Below are 18,797 nucleotides of genomic sequence, written 5' to 3'. Positions count from 1 at the left end.
TTCAGCTACCTGCTTTTTCAAGCAACAAATTCTCCTAACATCTCTGGGCGGTGAGAAGGACAGCAACAGAGTGAAGCTAACCCAAGGGTCACCAAGGTCTGCCTGAAGTGACAGGTAGTACCAGGTTTTGTTTAATCTTGGGCTGAAAAGGTTTCCCAATCTCAAATTTACAATTTTTGAGCTTTTCAGTAACTCTGGCCAGAAATTTCAGTTTAGAACTATTTCAGTGTTGTTCAGTGTCAACAGCTTCCCCAAAAGAATCACACAGTTAGCGTTTTAATTCCAGGTTGGGCCCAGATGTGTTTCATGAAGGAGTGAGGGTAAGGGCACTGCAGAACTGGCACCTGTATAATCAGCTCTACGGTAACTCTCCCTTTGGTTTACATGAAGTAAGAAACTGGGTATTCCATGAGTTTTCTCAAAAGACAAATGCACGTGTGAGAAACCTGAAGTGATTAAGACATTGGAGAAAAAAGACAGGGAAAAGAATTTCTGCAGAGATGCAGCTAAGACAAATAGTGAGTCTTACAGTTCATGATTCAGCAACCTTTTCTAAATACCCTGTTGTATACTCAGTGTGATCTCTCAAAAAATGTTTTAGATGAACTAGGCGTAGCAGCAGGGTGTGCGCCTGCAATCAGTAAGAAGCTTTCACTTACCTCCACGGGAGCAGAATAAATTTTGAATAAGCCTTCTTGTTTATCATACAGATACACACTATTTACTTATTTAGAAGCCTCTTCTCTCCTTCCTGCCTAGGTAGATACTCAGCAACTGCTGCACTCCTTTAATACAGTTGGAATATTTGAAGCATGAACCAGAAGATAATACTGTTTTGTTAGGTATTTTATGATAGATTATACTCATTAAACCTGTGATTACTGTTTGCGTTTATTGCGTTCCATGGAAGGATTACAAAACAATTACCAGTCCTATAGACCTGCGAGAAGGTTTAATTGCAGATTTGCTGTAGCTGCACCACAAATTAAAAAGCAGCAAGTTATACTCTTCAGGTAAAATTAAAGTTTGCCCACACATACATGCAGAAGTTTTTTCTAGTTGCTGGATTTTACCATAGTTTATTATACAGTCCTGATGTACAAAAGGCTCTATTTCTATACTCTGCACGATACTTCAGGGATTACAAAAGGAGAAATAAATTCAGCTGCACAAAAGCTTAAAGTTATTCGTAGTAGTAACAGTCATTGGTAGTGGGACCTCCACCTATTTGAGCTGTCTTTTTTCACTTATTGGCAGACTTGCGATCAAAGTCCATCCAGGTATTTCTGCTAAGTTTTCCAAGGGTTGTACAGAATTATTTGGCTACATGGTGTCCAATTAAACATAGAAGTAAAAACACTTGTTATCATACGAAAAACCTACAGGTCATGGCAGGATGGAGTTTGAAGAAAAAGATGAGAGCAGAAACATATTATTAAAAAAAGAAATACCCCCCCTTTCCCCCAGTAGCTATCAATGTGTCTTTTACATGTCAGTAAGATTCAGGCATTGTCAGTTTTCATCCTTCTGGTTGATGCTCTTTATTCAGCACTTCAAAGGGATTTGACTTCATTTCAGCCTCAAACTGTGATCTCCTCTCATATAATTGGAAGAAAACTGCTTCAGATTTTCAAGAGATTTCAAGCTTTTTCTCCCTAGTATACAGATCTCTCTGAAACTCTTATGTCATAGGAAAAGTACGGAAATGACCAAGCTGTAGAGATAGGAACCCTTACAACTCTTCTGAAGGGAGCTCTTCGGCAAAGCCCTCGTAACACTGTCATTTTTCCTGTATCAACCAATCCAGCTCAAAAGTCAGAGTCCAAGGGAATGACATTGAGCCACTTCTAGTGAATACACACAAGTAACACTGTTCGATTCTTCACAAAAAAAAAAGCTGTGTACAGAATAGATATGTGCCAGAAGGGAATCCTGATAGTTCAGTGATGTACACACATGTTGTAAGCACAAGCGGCGTATACAGCAAGGCCATGGGGAACCAGGCTTGCAAGCGGTACTGGGTGGAGGCCACCCTATAACACAGGCATAACTGATGCTGGCAGTGGGGACCAGCCTACATCTCTCCCCATCTGCAAGAGCTTGCAGTTAAATTTGATGGGACAGTTTGTATAACCAGATGCTCACGTGTGTAGGAAACAGATGTACATCTATGAGTGCGGAGTTCAATCTAGCACTAAAGAATTTATTAAAAAAAAATATAGAATCATAGAATGGTTTGGGTTGGAAGGGACCTCAAAGATCATCTAGTTCCAAACAGGGCACAGATGTCATGATTGATTTGGGGGAAGACTTAGAGGTATTAAGTGCCTCCATAAGCCAGAGAAGACCACAGCAACATGGACTTACCACACCCTAAAGTTTCCTCAGAATTTTTCCACCATGGTCCCATAAATTTAGCTTATTTCAGTGTCTCAAAGATCTGCCCTGGACTGTGGGATGATTTTTTCTGTTTTAGAAAGCAGCTGGCCATTAGCGATGGGTTTGCTACCTCACAATTTAAAGTCTAATGTGTAATTACACAAGCTAAAAACAAGCACACTTTTTGTGCAGCAAGAACCTTATTACAGCAGCGTAGCTATGCCGAGGCAGGAAGTGATGTGATTAACAACTGAGAAGTACCTGACAACTGGATAACTTGGTTTTGCCTTAGCATAACTTACAGCACCTTCCAAGTTCTGTAGTTAGTGTCTATCTATTGCTGCTAATTCTCTCACAACAGAGGGGAAAATTGCTTCCCAACGTGAGGAACAGTCAGTATACATGCATCAAACATCTGCAGTCTACCAAACAAGAAACTATTTTCCCTGACAGATCCAGCCACTGTTTTAATTGCTGGCAAGTTCCCTGCTCTAAATTCTGCAAGGTCGTGCAAATTATGACAACACATCCATTTCCAGTAATTTCCAACAGGGTAGTAACAGGAACTCATCACACTTGTGAAGATAATGAATTTCTTTTTCTGTATGTGATTGACTTTTGAAGGGAGAGAGATAGTCACAATAGATGGAATCTGCCAAGGGAAGAATGGAAGTGGCCTTTATGTCATAGCCCCATGGAGACAGCAGACCAACAAGAAGGATAAAGATCTCTGGTCCAATCTCACAAAATCCCTCAGCCTCAGTTTATGAAACACACACTTATGACTAAGAATTGGGGTGATGCAGTTGTGAGGAAGGTGTTACTCCTCTCTAATACAGGCAGTGTTTATAGGAGGGGACCTGCACAAAACCCCAGAGCAGCTTTGAGACCAAGGAGGATTTAAGTCAAGTGAGGAGCTCTCACCCTTCGGTCCCTTTATCATGCACAGTTGCATCATCAGTGTTACTTTTCTGTAAAATATATCATATGGAAATCCAAAACGAGCAGACATGACGGACATGAACCAGGTATTTGAGTAGCAATTCTCCCATGAAATCACCAGCCAAGTTGCCAGCAGCACTGAAGGCAATGAAAACACTACAGAAATTACAAAAGAAGCAGCTGATCTGTAATGCAGACAAGCATTACTCTGTTAGCAGTAAAGATGAGACAATTGCAAAGAAAAAGGAGTTCAAGGCTAGGAAACTAATTATTCTCCAGCTGTAACATCAGCCAGCAAGATCAGAAAAGCTTCAACCACAGTTGATAATAGCTCCTTTCCTCTTGACCTTCCTTGGAAACCACAACTAAATGGCCAACTGCGGGAGAAAAAAAAAACAAAACAACCCAAACCTCTTATACTGTACTTTATTTCCTATATTGTTGAGCTAGAGTGTGTCTCATGAGCAAGGAAGTTTTTACCTTAACAGAATCAGTCCAAATATATCAACAGAATACTGAGAGCTGTATTTCTTAGTTTGCTGTCATAAACAAAACTTGCTTTCTTTTTTCCCTTCTTGTTACTGGGTTAAAAGGAACACTAACACAGGACTTGTCTTTCAAAAACACACCTTGATTTTTGAGAAGGGCATGCAGATGATCCTATCCAGGAAAAGCTTTGGGAAAGACATCTTGAATAGAAGAAATCCTTAAGATGCTCCACAAACAAGAACTTCAAGAGCTTCAGCTGGCACCAAGAAGTTACAGCACAGGTACTGTCACCTGACACAAACATTCCCATGTGGATGAAGGTTTTTTCCCCTCTTAATTTCAAGTAAAAAGTACATGTCCCATTTATACTTAAAATTGAATCAAGTATGGCACTGTTGACTTCACCAAAACTTTTTGCACCAACATTGAGATCAAACAGTTCCCACAAAGGGAACAAACCAATAAATAGTCAAGAAAAAAAATGAATTTACCAAAGGGGCAAGCGACATTAGCAGCTCAAGGATCCCTGAATGTAAAGTTACGGTACATACTCCTCCAGTGAGAGATTGCCCATTTCAATCTTCTCTGCTCCCACTTGTTTTGCAAAGGTCCAGTACAGCTTTGGGAGCTTTTTTTAATAGAAAGAAGAAAGGGAGGTTGCAGTATAATTTTTTTCAGGCTTAAGTACAAAATTGATGTAATATGGCTGAGCTTGACCATATCCTCAGTTCCTTCTGTAGGAAAGCACAGTTGCACACAGTTGCTAAGGCAAGACAGGAGAAGTTGTCAATTCTTACCCAGAAAACAGCCTAAGCAACCATCAGCAAACTAACAGGCAAATCGATCTCTGCTTTAAGCCTCCAGTGTCTGCCAGACTCCAAACTGCTTCTCCAACTTGCTGTCTCTAAAATCACTTGCTACAGACTTTAAGCAAGTTTGAGCTCTCAACTGGGAGCACTATGGTCTAACGTCTGCTCTATTTCAGTCCAGGCTACCTTTTCGAGTCCTTTATCTCAAATATTCCAGTGCACAGACCTTTGCTGGGATTTGAGTTTTTTTGTTTATTCCATACTTAAAAGTCATGTTCCCCCTTCCTCCTCTATCCACTGCTGTGTGACTCAGCAATCACTTCCCCCACACCTGTATCTCCTCTAGCATTTAGTATCTTGGCTCAGTACTTAGAAGTTGCTGCGATCTGCAGCCCACATATGCAAGTTCGGCTGCCAAGGGCCTGGCTAGCCCCATTATCCCAGTCTGCAGATGTCAACAGCCACTCATGAAGACTGGTCCTCCAACTTGCTTTTACCAGGAAGGGCATAAACAAGGTCTAGTCTACTCTACGAACAGGAGGTGTTCGAGGAAGCAAACAGAATTTGCTATAGAAGATACACCATATGTATTCTTACAAGTCCTACAGAAATCACATCAATCTCAGCCTTTAGCTTAAGTCTGTGTATTCTTGATGAAAGGAGATTTTTAACTTGACTGGAGTCAGCTATGAAATATATGGCCTTGCTAAAAGGAACATCAGCTCATTTACCCTGACCATGATACAGGCCAAATCGTCAATCTGGACATGGATCTACATAGACTGGACATCCTTTCGATTTTGCAAAGCCAGTTAGGACTCCTGCATTTGTCTATTCATGTTGGGAGAGTTTCTACCTTCTTTTCATCTTCTTTGAAAGAACTGAAAGCTTAAAAATTCAGCCTAAGCTAAGCATTTTACTTTCATGACTAGATAGTTGCCACCTTGTCATCTTGGATCTTAGCATCTGGAACTAGAAAAGACACTTGTAGTTAGTTTCCCAGGCAAATTAATGTTAATAGCAGCAGTTGGCCATGCTAAATCCTACTCCTGTGCCAAGACCCAGGCTTTAGCTGGGGCTGCTCAATGAAGTAGCAAACACTGTTTTCTGACTTGCAGAACTGTGCCACATCTGTGGAGAGGAATTTCCTGTCTGTGGTAGCTAGGGAGACCTCTAAGAAGTCAGAGTTATGAATTTGAACAGACAGTTTTTGATACTCACCAGTAGAAACACAGAAGGGCAGGACTATGAAAGTACTCAGTATCCTTTATAGGAACTTCTTTTCCTACTGCCACCCACACACTTCTCCCTGTTGGCTTCCAGCACATTGCCTATTGTTTTGCTGTTCCCAAGCCTATTCACAAAGTGCTCAAACCCTGACAAACTTCCCTGCCAAGAAGGAACAGAGAAGCAAAGCAGTGTTTTACCTCCAAGGCCTGAAACACTTTGATTTGTGTATATTTTGAAGAATAGACAGCAAGTAACTCTGTTGCCACTGTGTGAGTCACAAATCGCCTCTCCAGGCGCAGGCTCCGTGTCGTCAGGTCTGGGGTCAAAAGTGGATCTGAGGCAAGTTAGAATCATAGAATGGTTGGGGTTGGAAGGGACCTCAAAGATCATCTAGTTCCAACCCCCCTGCCATGGGCAGGGAAACCCTCCACTACACTGATGTGCTTTTATTTCTGTGGTAAGAACAGAGTGGCAATTTGGCTTCACCCAAGATGGCCACTTATTTTCTGAGTGTTTTACCAACATCGACGGCTTGCAATCAGCAATGCTCTAAACTGTTGGACCATTATGGCCCTTTCAGGGGGGCAGCAGAAAAGGTAGCTTTAAGTGATCTACACGAAATCACAGCAGCGGCTAAACTCAGACCCAACTTGAAAACTACATTTTGCCTTTGTCTACAGGTCAACAAATATGCAAGTGGGGTCACATGCCACCACATGGGCTAACCAGCATTATTTGGAGAGCAGCATAGCCAAGTTCTTATGAACTCATACCTCATTTAACCATCCACTGGCTGCATTACCACATGAATACAGTCAGCACTGTTAGACACACACGCTGTACAGACGGAGGGAACCTGGGCATCTCTATATTGTGCTCTCCACGCTTTCATTCAGGAATTACTACAAGCCTAGCTGAATATTTCTTTATTTGCAGTGTCAGCAGGTCACAGGGTCTTACTCTTCCTCAACGTCTCATTTTGCAGAGGAGAAAACAAAAAGCATTTGAAACCATTACATTTATATGTTGCATGTTATTTTCTGCGTAGCAGTCACTATAATATGTACGTATTTTCAAATTTTGCTTAGACCGCTCCTGGCAGGTAGGAAATTTTCACCTTACAGACCAAAAAACATAAGCAGACAACTCTCAACAGTCCTTGCTTCACTTCCTTAACTTCTCTCCAAGAAGGCACATTCACATCATTAAAATTAAGCAAATACACTAAGATTAAAAGGGACCTAATTGTTTAAGCTGGCAGGCATCCTTGAATGCCCACTGCCTCCAGTGGCTTACTTCCCCATAGAAAACACTCTGCATCTCGAAGATTATCACCCTCATTACAACAGCAATAAAACAAAATAATCAAAAATTCCCAACAGTCTGGGCACCTAGCAGGACAGAACCATCTGATAAAGAATGACATCTTCTTAAAACTTTGTATGTTTGGATGAAAGCAACCAAGAGAACTCATTAACAGTTCTCAGAAATCACAGTTCACACACACTTAAAAAAAAACAAGCCCCAACGGCAGAACAAAGATAAGAATTTATAAGCTATAAACAAATTGCTTTTAATTAGCCCAGGCAGAGCAGCATGTCAACCCCACTATTTCACTTACCCCTTTCCTGAGACAGCTTAGGTGGCAAACACGTTGTGTTACAGGAACGCAGTTCATGTTCTGCTGGGCAACTCTCTCTGGCCCCTAGCACCGCTGTAGCAAGCTGGGCAATGGACTTAGACTCAGGTACCCAACATCATCTTGTATTCAGCTGTACATATATGTACAGTTGAACACATGGATCTGGACAAATGCAAGGGACCTGCAGCTACTTCCACTCCATCCTTTTTATGGTGCCCATGAATTATACCTCACAGAAGCTACATAACTTCCAGCTCTTTTTTGCAATGATTCAGAGCAATATTCTGTAAAGACTTTGCTATAGGATTCCGTTAGAAGCACTCCATGCTGCAGCTACCACTACAGTGTACTTGCTCCTGCAGAAACATGCTACTGCAGTCCCTTTGACTCATACTTCCCTTGCGTTTTCCACATGCTGTGTCGGAGCACAGCTCTCTGGCCAGCATCCTCAGCACTCCACTTCAGAAACCGCAGCAGCACCCAGCACAGGTTCAGAAAAGCAGAAAAACACAACACAGCTCTATACCACCCACAGCAGTAGAGGCTCCTCAGCTTCCCTAGCTCACCCTTCCCAGCAACAGCACCCCTCTTACCTCCTCCTCAGCTCCAATTTCCACAGGAGTCCAAATCACTTCAATCTCTTCTCCAAATTTCCTCATGTGATGCAGGCTCCAGTCATTCCCTCTTCAAAGCCAGGCACTTTGTTTCCTCAAAAGCCTTCAGGTAGTAAAGTCTCTCTTCAACTCACGTTTCATCCCAGCAGAAGTATGAGTGGCAGTAAGACACCAGTAAGGCCCAGGAGGAACCATCTGTTCTGTTATAAACACCCTTAAGAGTGCTTCTTTTAAACTGTTAATGGCTCACCTTCATCAGTTTTATATATTTAAAGTTTTTAAAGCAGGCTGCTTCCTGGCCCTACAAAAGCCTCACTCAGCCCTGTGAGCCACCTGAACCCACCTGAGAGAAGTTGTGAAGTTAATTATCACAGCTAATGGCTTCATGCACACCACCTGGGCTGGGGCACTGCCTCAGCGTATGCTTGCAGTCCCCACCAATGGGAGCCTCTTTTGTCAGTTTTTTGCACATTTGCAAGACATACTACAGCATACATATATTTAATTACCTCACCTTACTGGTGAGACTTGGTAAGTCTCTCATGTGCCCTAGCCCATTTTTCCCACTCTAGGAGATCCTTTATGTTACTTTCTTTCAGTTCTTTATAGCACGTGCTTCAAACCAAGGCAGGGTTACCAGAAATCAGAGGGTAGGCATGATGGACTGTAGTCACCCACCTATTTTACTTGCCTTTTTCAAGTCTAGATAAAACATCAAGAGTTTTTCTCATTTTTCTTCTCCCAAGACATCATCCATCCCCCACATCACCTAACCCTGCTTTCCCAGTATACCTGCCCTCAAATCCTCCAGCTGACTCTTCTTTTAGAAATATTTCCACCCTCTCAGCAGCAACGCTGCCAGCCCCAAGCCTTTGCTTCTCTTATTATTTAGTTTCTCACCAGTTGTTCCAAGATACACCCTCTGGCAGCCTCCGGTTTTCAGTAAAGAGTTGCAACTCCTCCTTAATTCTCCCCACAACAGAAACAGCAGGTGCTGTGCATTCCCTTCCTATATTGACATTCCATCGTCTTCCCATCCTTGTACTCACTCCTGGAGACTTTACCTTTCAGGCCCTGGCCTGAGCCTGTTATTGCTGGGTGCTATGTTATGTGGAGACTCCCATTTACACAGTGATCAGTTAGACTTCAGATGACCAGTTGAGCAGACTTCTCTCTTTTGCTCTTGGTGAACACTGAAGAGTGCCCAGAGGAGCTAGTGCCATCCATACGCTCTCATCCTTGGCTGGGTTTCTTAAAGAAATTGATTGGTTTTATTTAAAGTATAAAACTACAACACTTCTTAGCCTCAAAACGAAGTCACTGTTCACCATGCAAGGGGAAAGCTCTGTTTGAATCTTTCCCTTCGCAAGCCACAAATCACAATGTGTCCATAACATTAATTACAGCATTTAGTGCAGAATTCTGTAAATAAAAGTAATTACAATAATTATTGCTACTGAGGTGCAATTATATTACTAATTGTGCCCTCTCAAACCATGATCACTCTGATGTGCATTTCTGGTATCAGCTATGTCTTTATATACTTCCCCCCACCCCTCAGTGCGAAAAAGATCAAGAAAGTTCTTCCCTCACACACACCACTTCACCACCTACCAGCAACCTGACTGACCTATCCTGATCCGACCTGCTAGTACAGATTTACTCATCTTGTTAGGTTTAGTTGTTCAGGAGACAAATAGAATAGATATAGCTAGTGGAAAAACAAGATCTGTGGCTCATGGAGTGTCTTCTGTTACGTAGTTATGTATTAAATTTTGTACCAACACCAGTATTTTCAAGTTTCTCATAAACTGCAAAGTGGGATGCAGTTTCACTTTGAAGACCCAAAAGGATAATGTTTCTGAAACAGCACATATTCCCTGAACCCTCTAGACTGGGAACTTTGCAGGTATTTCACATCCATACAGGACAAGCAAATACTAGTCAAATGTGGTTACAGCTCCAATTGTTGCTCTATAGCTATGTTGGTACCCACGTTTGTGTATAAATCAGAAGATGAGTATGCTCTGGAGAGTAAATCACAGACCCAGGTGCTCCAGTTGCCTCAAGCAAACAGTGACAGATCTACCCTTGCTGGCAAGCCACTTTCCTTCCACTGGAAATTAGAGTGGGCACAGAAGATAAGAGGGTGGAGGAAGGATGTTACTCACTTGAGTATCATCCCAGTACAGCCTCAAGATGTATCTGGACACCCATCCAGTTATCAGCTAAGAAGTATTTTTAAGTTGCACTGGTGAGATCTGCCTTATAAACAGACTGACACCTGTCTGTTGTGTTTTACTCTATGAGCTTTCTCCTCAGCATGGCTAAGTAGGCTAGGAAATAGGACTTAGCTAAGAAGTGAGGCTGCAGTCCAGCAAGTGATTAAAAAGTCTTCATGAAGTGATGACTTACAACATGCAGAGCATATGTTGAACTGGTATTACGTTATGGTGCTGCAAGTACCAAAGGTTATCATTTTTCAGGTAAGATGTAAAACACAGGTTCTGCTTGCTCTAACCATTGTTAGCCTTTCAAAAGTTAGGAGCTCAGCTCTCAGTGAACAAGCAGAAGTTCCTCATGTCATCCTTTTTCACTGTTTTGTAGAACTGTTTCATACTATCTTGTAGCTATGTTCTACAAATTCTAGTCTGAGAAGAAAAACAAAAAAAGATGAGTATGCTAAACTGAACTAAAGAGTGAGGATGTTGGTCTATAGGCAGTTTTTATCCAGTTACGACAGAAAAAGTTTGCAGCACAGTAAGCTCCAGTACCATATATGTTTAAAAGAGAAAATTCTGTGCCTGATACTTATTATGCAAATATATAACGTTATCACTTCATGGAGACAGGCTGTCACTATGTCACACAGAGATACTATAATTTCATGACACAGTACACCTTTCTCATTAAGGCTGACTGCCTTATCAATATGGCTGTCCTTCTTCCTGCACGCAATATTTATCAACACATACTGCCCTGTTGATCCGAGCCAGTATGGAGATCTCTCAACACAAACCTTCATTGTGCAGAACACACATACTCATTCACCATGGTCAAGCAAGAAGCTACACACAGCACAAACCCAACAGTACCACACTGGTTTCTAAGTTCACAAAACAATCTCGCAGCAGACATCTTCAAAGACACGTATTTTAAGTATGAAATATGGTGAGTATGGTCATATTTAGAAATCATCTCTATACCTCTTGCATACCCAAAGCTCTCCCTGTAGTATAGAAGAAACTTCAGTGAACAAGGCCCTTTGTTGTTATCAATGAAAGCCATTCATCTGAGCTGCTAAGTGATTTGTCGTTACGGTTGCTTACCGTAGATTTAGCTGTAAGTAGAAGAGCAATAAAAATGCAAAAAGAAAGAAGTAATTTTTATGGACTGATTTTTCTAAAAACAAAAAAGGGTCAGGGAACATTATATATCTATCTAATTACTTACCAATTCAGCAGAATCTGTAGCTTTGATTTCACTAATACACCAATGAGGTGAAAAATTAACAAAATCTCCACTGAATGGAGGACAATCTTGCTGTTGGCACAGAGAACCATGCTTTTTAATACAAGAATATTAATCATGATAGAATGATTTTTTTGCACTTGGGTCTGCTGTTTGTAAAAGGAAATTTCAAACAAATCACACCATAACTTACTTCTAATGAACACTTACCTACTGCAAATCACTACCAACATTTTTATACCAAAAGGGGATCTGTATTATCTTACTAATAGCTCATTAAAATGGTCAAGAGCTTCTTGTAGACTATAAGAAGTATATAGAAAATTAGAGATGACAAGAGACACTGAAAGTTCTGTGATAAACTTTACAAGATGTAATTAATTTCAGTATTTAAAAAACCTGAGAAATAATTTCAAAATCTTCTCAGCATCACATACAAGTATGATTCTCTCAAAGATAAAAGAAACATTCTAAAAAAGTTTTCATTAAAATTAAGTCAGCTTAGTGCAATTCATTGCAAGGACAAAAAATACACAAATCAGTGACGTAGCAATAATTTTTTTCTCTTACAGAAACAATTTGGAAATTATTTACCTTACTATTTTGTTGTGGTATTTACTGTGAGACAAACACTCCATCAGCCTTCACCAATGAAATGGAAGAGTGGATTTTAGTGCAGTTTCTGTATCCTTTAGGCTAATGACATCAAAGCCATTTGGTATTCTCTAACTAACTATGTTTGACTCATATTCTCATTTCATGTTTTTTCTAATTAGATTGGTTTTCTCACTCTTTAGCAGTCAGGGAATGCTATTGTGCATGTTTTCTTCTGAAGAACCAGCTTATCCAGAGATGACTGCTGCTGTCTCTCTAATTGACTAATGCTAGCTGGATATAAATAAATTTTCTTCTTGTCTTTGTTTGTCTATACCACTACTGTTCTACATAACAAAACACCGGGTATAATAACTAAGTGCTTTTATTGAACAGGATTGCTATTTTTTTTTTTTTTAATATCTCAGGCATTGCCAAGACCAACTCCACAAAACACCATGCAGCTAATTTCAGCAACTTCATAGGTCCAACTATGTTTTCTTAGCAAACGAAATCATGATGGCCTCCTCCTCAGCACTTGCTAGGATGGTAAAAAAGTAATTCACGATGGGATATGTGTAGCTGATATCAGGAGATATTGGCTGTGAATTATGAGGTAAAGCCATGATAAAACAGAGATAGCAGAATTGAGTTGATCAGATTTTGGACCTTTTGAGCAGCAGGCTTTTGATCTCAGGCAAGAGCCATTCATAAATATTTTTTTATATACGCAAGGTCTGGATTTTATTGCCAGAGAATAGCATCTTTTACTCCTTTAAACTACACCACATTTATGCATGTGTTGCTCTTAGTGTCATTAACAACTGTACATATACAAAGGCTACAGAAAACAGCAGACAATCTCGTAACTAATATTTTTAAAAAGAGGGCAATGAAGAATCAAGGTGAGTTTCTGACGATACTAGCTTTTGGGATGTCATCAGTCTTCTCAAATAGTCTAAAAGATAGCTAAAAAATACAGACAGAAGGCCCATATTTTACTCCTAACTGTTTCTTGCCTTCTTCTGGATAGTTATTTCATGTTATTGACTTACTTCCTTTAGCTGCAAGCTGTGCTGTTTACACAGACCCCTTTTTATGGAACAATCTGGGATCTAGATCTGAAACAAGTACATCAGAATTAAACAGTTTGATCTGAAGTCAACACAATAATATGCATTGAATTTTATAGTCACAATCACAATAGAAATATTTCATATTCAAAACTCATAGAAGAAACCAGTTTAGCACAGGAACAAGGACAATATATCATAGTGAGGGTAGGTTGTTTTCTCAACAGTAAGTAAAAATAGGGGCACTGTTTTCCTCTAACACAAGCTAAGATTGCCAGTTAAAAGACCAAGCAAGATGGCTAGTCATCAGCAGGAAATTAACCACTATCTATGGAGGCCGTCAAGGTAAGGATAAAAAGTATTGGACTGGAATTAAACAGGGTGAAATAACTTAAAGGTTTTGCTCATCTGTGCAAGACTTTCAGATACAAAAGCCTTGTTTGTGGTTTAGAGAAACAAAATAGGAACTAAAACTTCAGAGAAAACGTTTTCAGAATTCTTTGATCTGGAGTTTGGTCTAAAGAAACAGTTCTCCAAGAGTTTTACTAAGCAGCTTTGGTAAGAAAACAAGCGTTTTTCTTACGAATCAGTTCTACTTTATATTCTTTCCTTGCATGTGTCCTTTATAAAGAATATGGGAGCATCTTCATGAGCACAGGGATCCTGATGTGGTTTTAAGTACGTTCTCTTTATTTTCTTGTACAGAACAAAGACATCCAAAAAAGCCCTCTCCCAAAATACGCTGAGCCACCCGTTTCCTTAACTTCTAGAGAAAGGGGAAAGAGCAGGTGGAATATTGAGCACCATGGAGCCCACCATGTTGCTACTACAGATGTTATTACTCATCTGCATCAATGATTCTCCCCAAGTCTTTTGTCACATACTAAAAAAGACTGCAAATGACACAGTTACAAGACAGAACAGCTTCTTGAGTGTGGTACAGACAACCAGGTCCCTCTTCAGATAGTGTAGTTGCCTACACTCTGCTTTTTTGATTCAATCTTCTAGCTTTAAAAATGTAACAATCTTTACTTGAAGTCGTTTGGGTTTAGAGTTGGGAAGTGTTCTCTCTCTAAAGGAAATAAAATTTAGGTTCTATGACTCTTTCACATCGTGCTTTCGCCCAGAGCAGCAGTTAATAGTTACATTATGGAGAGGTACATTATCTCCTAAATTCACGTTATCCATAAATTCAAGCTACATCTTCCCTGCAGTTCACTTCTTATGCCATTCAATACCTCCTATTTTCACTCCAAACCTTAAAAGCTATAGCACTTAATTCTAAAATGGAAGAAGATGTAGAAATTGTGGAGGGTTTATTAAATGAGAATAAAGCATTATGGTCATAATAGAGACTACAAAACATGTAAATATATTCTTCAAAAGTAGTGTAATAAGTGAAAAAAAAAAAGACAACATATTAGGTAAAAAAAAAAAAATAGTTTAGGGATTAAGCCCTAAAAATAAAATGCAACCTTATCTTTGACAGGTGCATTATATCTACTGCTAGCAGACTTAGGGCTTTGTGTCTAGTTTTCATTTTAGCAACCTTGGTCAGCTTGTCACACCTGTACATTTGGAATTGAACTGCAAGACAGGGAGAGCAGTTTCTTGTCAAATCTGAGAGATGTAACTTGTGCATCAAGTATTTTAAGGGCTGATAAAGCAGCTACAGCATTCCTGGAAACTTTGGGATATTATACTAAAAAAAGAAGTCAAGAGTTACAACATGCTCTTGGTGCATATGCACACATGAAATGGTTTGCTGGCACCTACCAGTCTACACAGAGTAGTCCCCTGCAGAAGGATAATCCAAGTTAGTGCCCTTTTCCATATGTATTTCTGATCTCTGAAATTAAAAAAAGCCTTCCTAGAGAAAAAATTTCTCTCTTCTTTTCCTTTAGCCAAACTTCTATGGAGGAATTCTGAACAATTTTGATCCTTTTGGAAATGGCCTCACAGCACCTGTGCTTTCTTGCACCTATCATATAGGCTGGAAACTCAAAGACCTGAAGCTGTTGCAACATACTCCAGGAGTCAACTCCAGCTGACCAGCTCCCGTAACTGTAGAGAGGAGAGTGGGACTCTGTGTATCTTGTTACATGTTGTTCTTACAATCAGATTCCTATCTAAGCAGTTTTCACTTGACTTAAATTGCTTGTGGGATTACTTTTTTTTAAAATTCTAAGGGATCTGAAAGATTTCTTGAATTCTACTGCTTAGCATTATTGTCTGGAGTTAAAGGAAACACGTGTTCAATCCATGTTCTAAACTTAGCAACAAGTTACATATTCAGAGAAGCTAAAACTTGGCTCAACACTGTTTGCCTCTGTAAATGGCTACATTAGAATTGCATGGAGCAGAAAAACAGTCCTCTAAGACTGTTTTCTCCCCACATCTTAGCCGTCTTCACACTCACAGAGATGAGATGCTACAGTACCAGACAAAACAACGTGCAAATACGTAAATCTGTTCACCTAGGTACAGGTAAAACCAGTGGTTTCTTAAAAAACAAAAAAAAGATTACAATACAAAAATTAGCACACACAATTGATTCCCTATGTATCAAATAGGAGATATTTCCATTGCCATCATGAGCATAACCAAAAGTAATTTATGCATGTTGAAGTCATCTTTGAACTATGTAGATCAGGTTTTGTACCTCTTCTAACTAAGGCAATGCAAAACTTCATGCAGGCTGCAACACTTGATGAAGCAGCAGAGCCAATGCTTCAACATCTAGAAGATTACAGTTAGGACAGGGCTGATACTTAATAGTTGAGACCAAATTTTTAGTTCGATGCTTTAAATCCTTATTCAGTAAAGAACTCTTGGAAATGTCAAAAGCGATATCCCTATACTTTAAGTGCCAATTTAATTTTTCAATTCATTTTTCCTGAAATCACAGACAGTAACTATGTATCACATTTTTGACAGGTTTGCCCCATAGACCATTTCACTCTTCTGCACACCTCTTCTTCAAGGGATCAGAAGAACTCTAGGGTTTATCCTTTGTCCATGTTGTTGCTCTTTGCATGCTTTTGGCTCCAAAATCAATTGTTCTTCCCTCTTCAGTGTCTTTCGTAGGTGTGGGGCTTTTCTGGTGGTGTTTTTTTGCCATGCCTCTAGAGAAATTTACTGAAGTGTCTCTTGGGTCATGAACCACTTCATGACAGTGACCTATTTACAACAGATACTATCTGCGACAGTATTGCTAGCACAGAGTATCTTCCCAAGTGTATGTTGGCTAATGTCTAACATCAGACGTCAATATAATGTGCCCTAAGGAAATAATAAATACAAAACCATGTAAGAGCCCTCTGAAATTACATTATATGCAGAATTTGCACAACTGTTGAAAAGAAGGCTGAAGAGATGGCAGAACACAAGATGAACAGTGTTACAGATGACAGGAACATGAAAAAGAATATGAAAATCTTTCCCTTAACTAATTTCCAAATTACTCCAAGGGAGTAACTTACTGCAGTCTTATTTGTCACAAAACAACATTTTTTTTTAGCGTTTGCTCATGTTTCTTCCTGCTCGGCTTCACCAGCAAAATCTAGGAAACACTGGCAGTCCTAGAATTGGAATAGATTTATATGTACTGGACAAGCATAATAGCAAAGATTATACAGATAAACCAGCTGATACAGAAACCAAAAATCTTTCTTACCTACGAAATATTCCACTAGCAGAAAAGGCAATTTGGGTTGTGAATAAAGCACTACCCTGAAAATCAGACTGCGTTCCATCTCCAGTCTGCTCCGTGATCTAAAAGTAGGTTATTTCAATGATCCGTTATTGTCTCAGTTTTTCCTCCTTAGACAACAAAAATCAAGTCTCCATTGGAAATGTTTGGATTTAAAGGTGAAAAGTATATGCCATGTAGGTGTATTATTATAACAACTTATGAACTAGTAATGGTCAAACAATTTTAAAAAGTCAATGAACATTCATAGCTACTATAATACATCCTTGTCATACACAAGAGTAGCATTTACAAACAACTTGTATCCAAGGAATGAACAAAGGAAAGACCAGGGAGTAGGTGGACTATTCTTCAGAGAAACTCAAGAGGGCAAAAAGTGACTAATAAGTGTTTTTCCATAAAGCAAATTATCATAGACCACTATAATTACATTTTAACATTTATAATATTTTAAAATAAGTATTATTTATCAGTCCTGTGCAGTTTGCCTTAAAGTGTTTATCAACCAGACACCTAGAGAAGTTATTTTCTTCTAATGTAATTACAGATGAGATTCAAATAAAATATAAAATAAATCCTTTACCTGATAGAAAATCTATTTTAATGATGAATTAAAAATAAAAGATTTGACCCTTCCTGCTGCCAGGAAATACGTCACGAAACAGTATTTTCTTTGAAGTTGTAAAACTCCTCTAAATATCAACGAAAAAAAAGTGACTTACTAGAGAATAATAACACTTCCTTCAAAGCTCAGTGGTGACTGAAAAGGAATATTTTCTTTTTATTAATTTCCTTGTACATTTCTTACAACAGCAGAGTAGCTGAATTGTTTATTTCAGAACTCATACATATAAGCATGATTTAGAAAGTTCACATGCAACAGATTGTGATAAGAGTTTACATATTTTAGTATCATTTGCTTTCACCCAACTGCACACAAGCAAATCATTCAAATTACAAAAGAGCTTACTGGAATGTTGATTTTAGCAAGTTTTCAAGTTTTTTCTAAATTCCACTTTGTAAAACTAACAATAGATCTTTAGAAATTTTAGCCTAAAATACTGATTTTTAAAAGAGATATTTGTGGAACTTAAATATAAAATATTATTATTTTCATAAAATACAAAATGCTTGAACATTTTTTAAATACTCAATGTTTCTAAAATATTAAGAGCTGATAAATTGTCATAAATTTAACACAGGTTCCCTCTAATTCAAAAAAAGTGATTCTCAAATCAAATCAACAATTCCCTAGTGCACTTACAAAAAGATCAAAAGTAGTAAATGGTATCTTTCCTTCCAGTGTTAATTAGTAATTAAAAATCTTAGCTTTATTAGTAACTACTCTGAAAAAGTCTGATTTTTTTTTTTTTTTTTTGGTGAGGGAAGGGGATTCTGCAACGAAAGTAATGAAAATTAACTAGCTTTGAAACTGCTTGCCTTCATCATAGTTAAAAAAAGACATGAGACTCCATTTTTCTCTTTTAAATAAACATCTTCCTTGAAGATCTCAGCTTTCATTTGGTCTTGATCGCATGTGGTTGCGTGTACTGCGTAATTCTACTGGCCAAGTAACATCCTTTCTCTATGACAGTTCAGACACATCTGACTATTTAAAGAAGAAATTAAAACATTCGGATCGGTTCTTTGGCATAGTACAGAAGTCGACAGCTCCTACTACTTGGATTGTCTGGAAGTCCTAAAGAATTTCCTGTATTTGGAGCAAGGGGGACAGGATGGGACTTGTCACCGTTTCAAAACCAAGCAGATTAAACGAATGTCCCTTTATGTATTTCAAGTGTCTTCCATTTGTGATTTGCTTGATGTCTTCAGTACTGATCC

Source organism: Tauraco erythrolophus, chromosome 5 (genome assembly GCF_009769465.1).
Source record: "Tauraco erythrolophus isolate bTauEry1 chromosome 5, bTauEry1.pri, whole genome shotgun sequence".
Classification (NCBI taxonomy): domain Eukaryota; kingdom Metazoa; phylum Chordata; class Aves; order Musophagiformes; family Musophagidae; genus Tauraco; species Tauraco erythrolophus.
Note: the sequence above shows the minus strand (reverse complement) of the source record.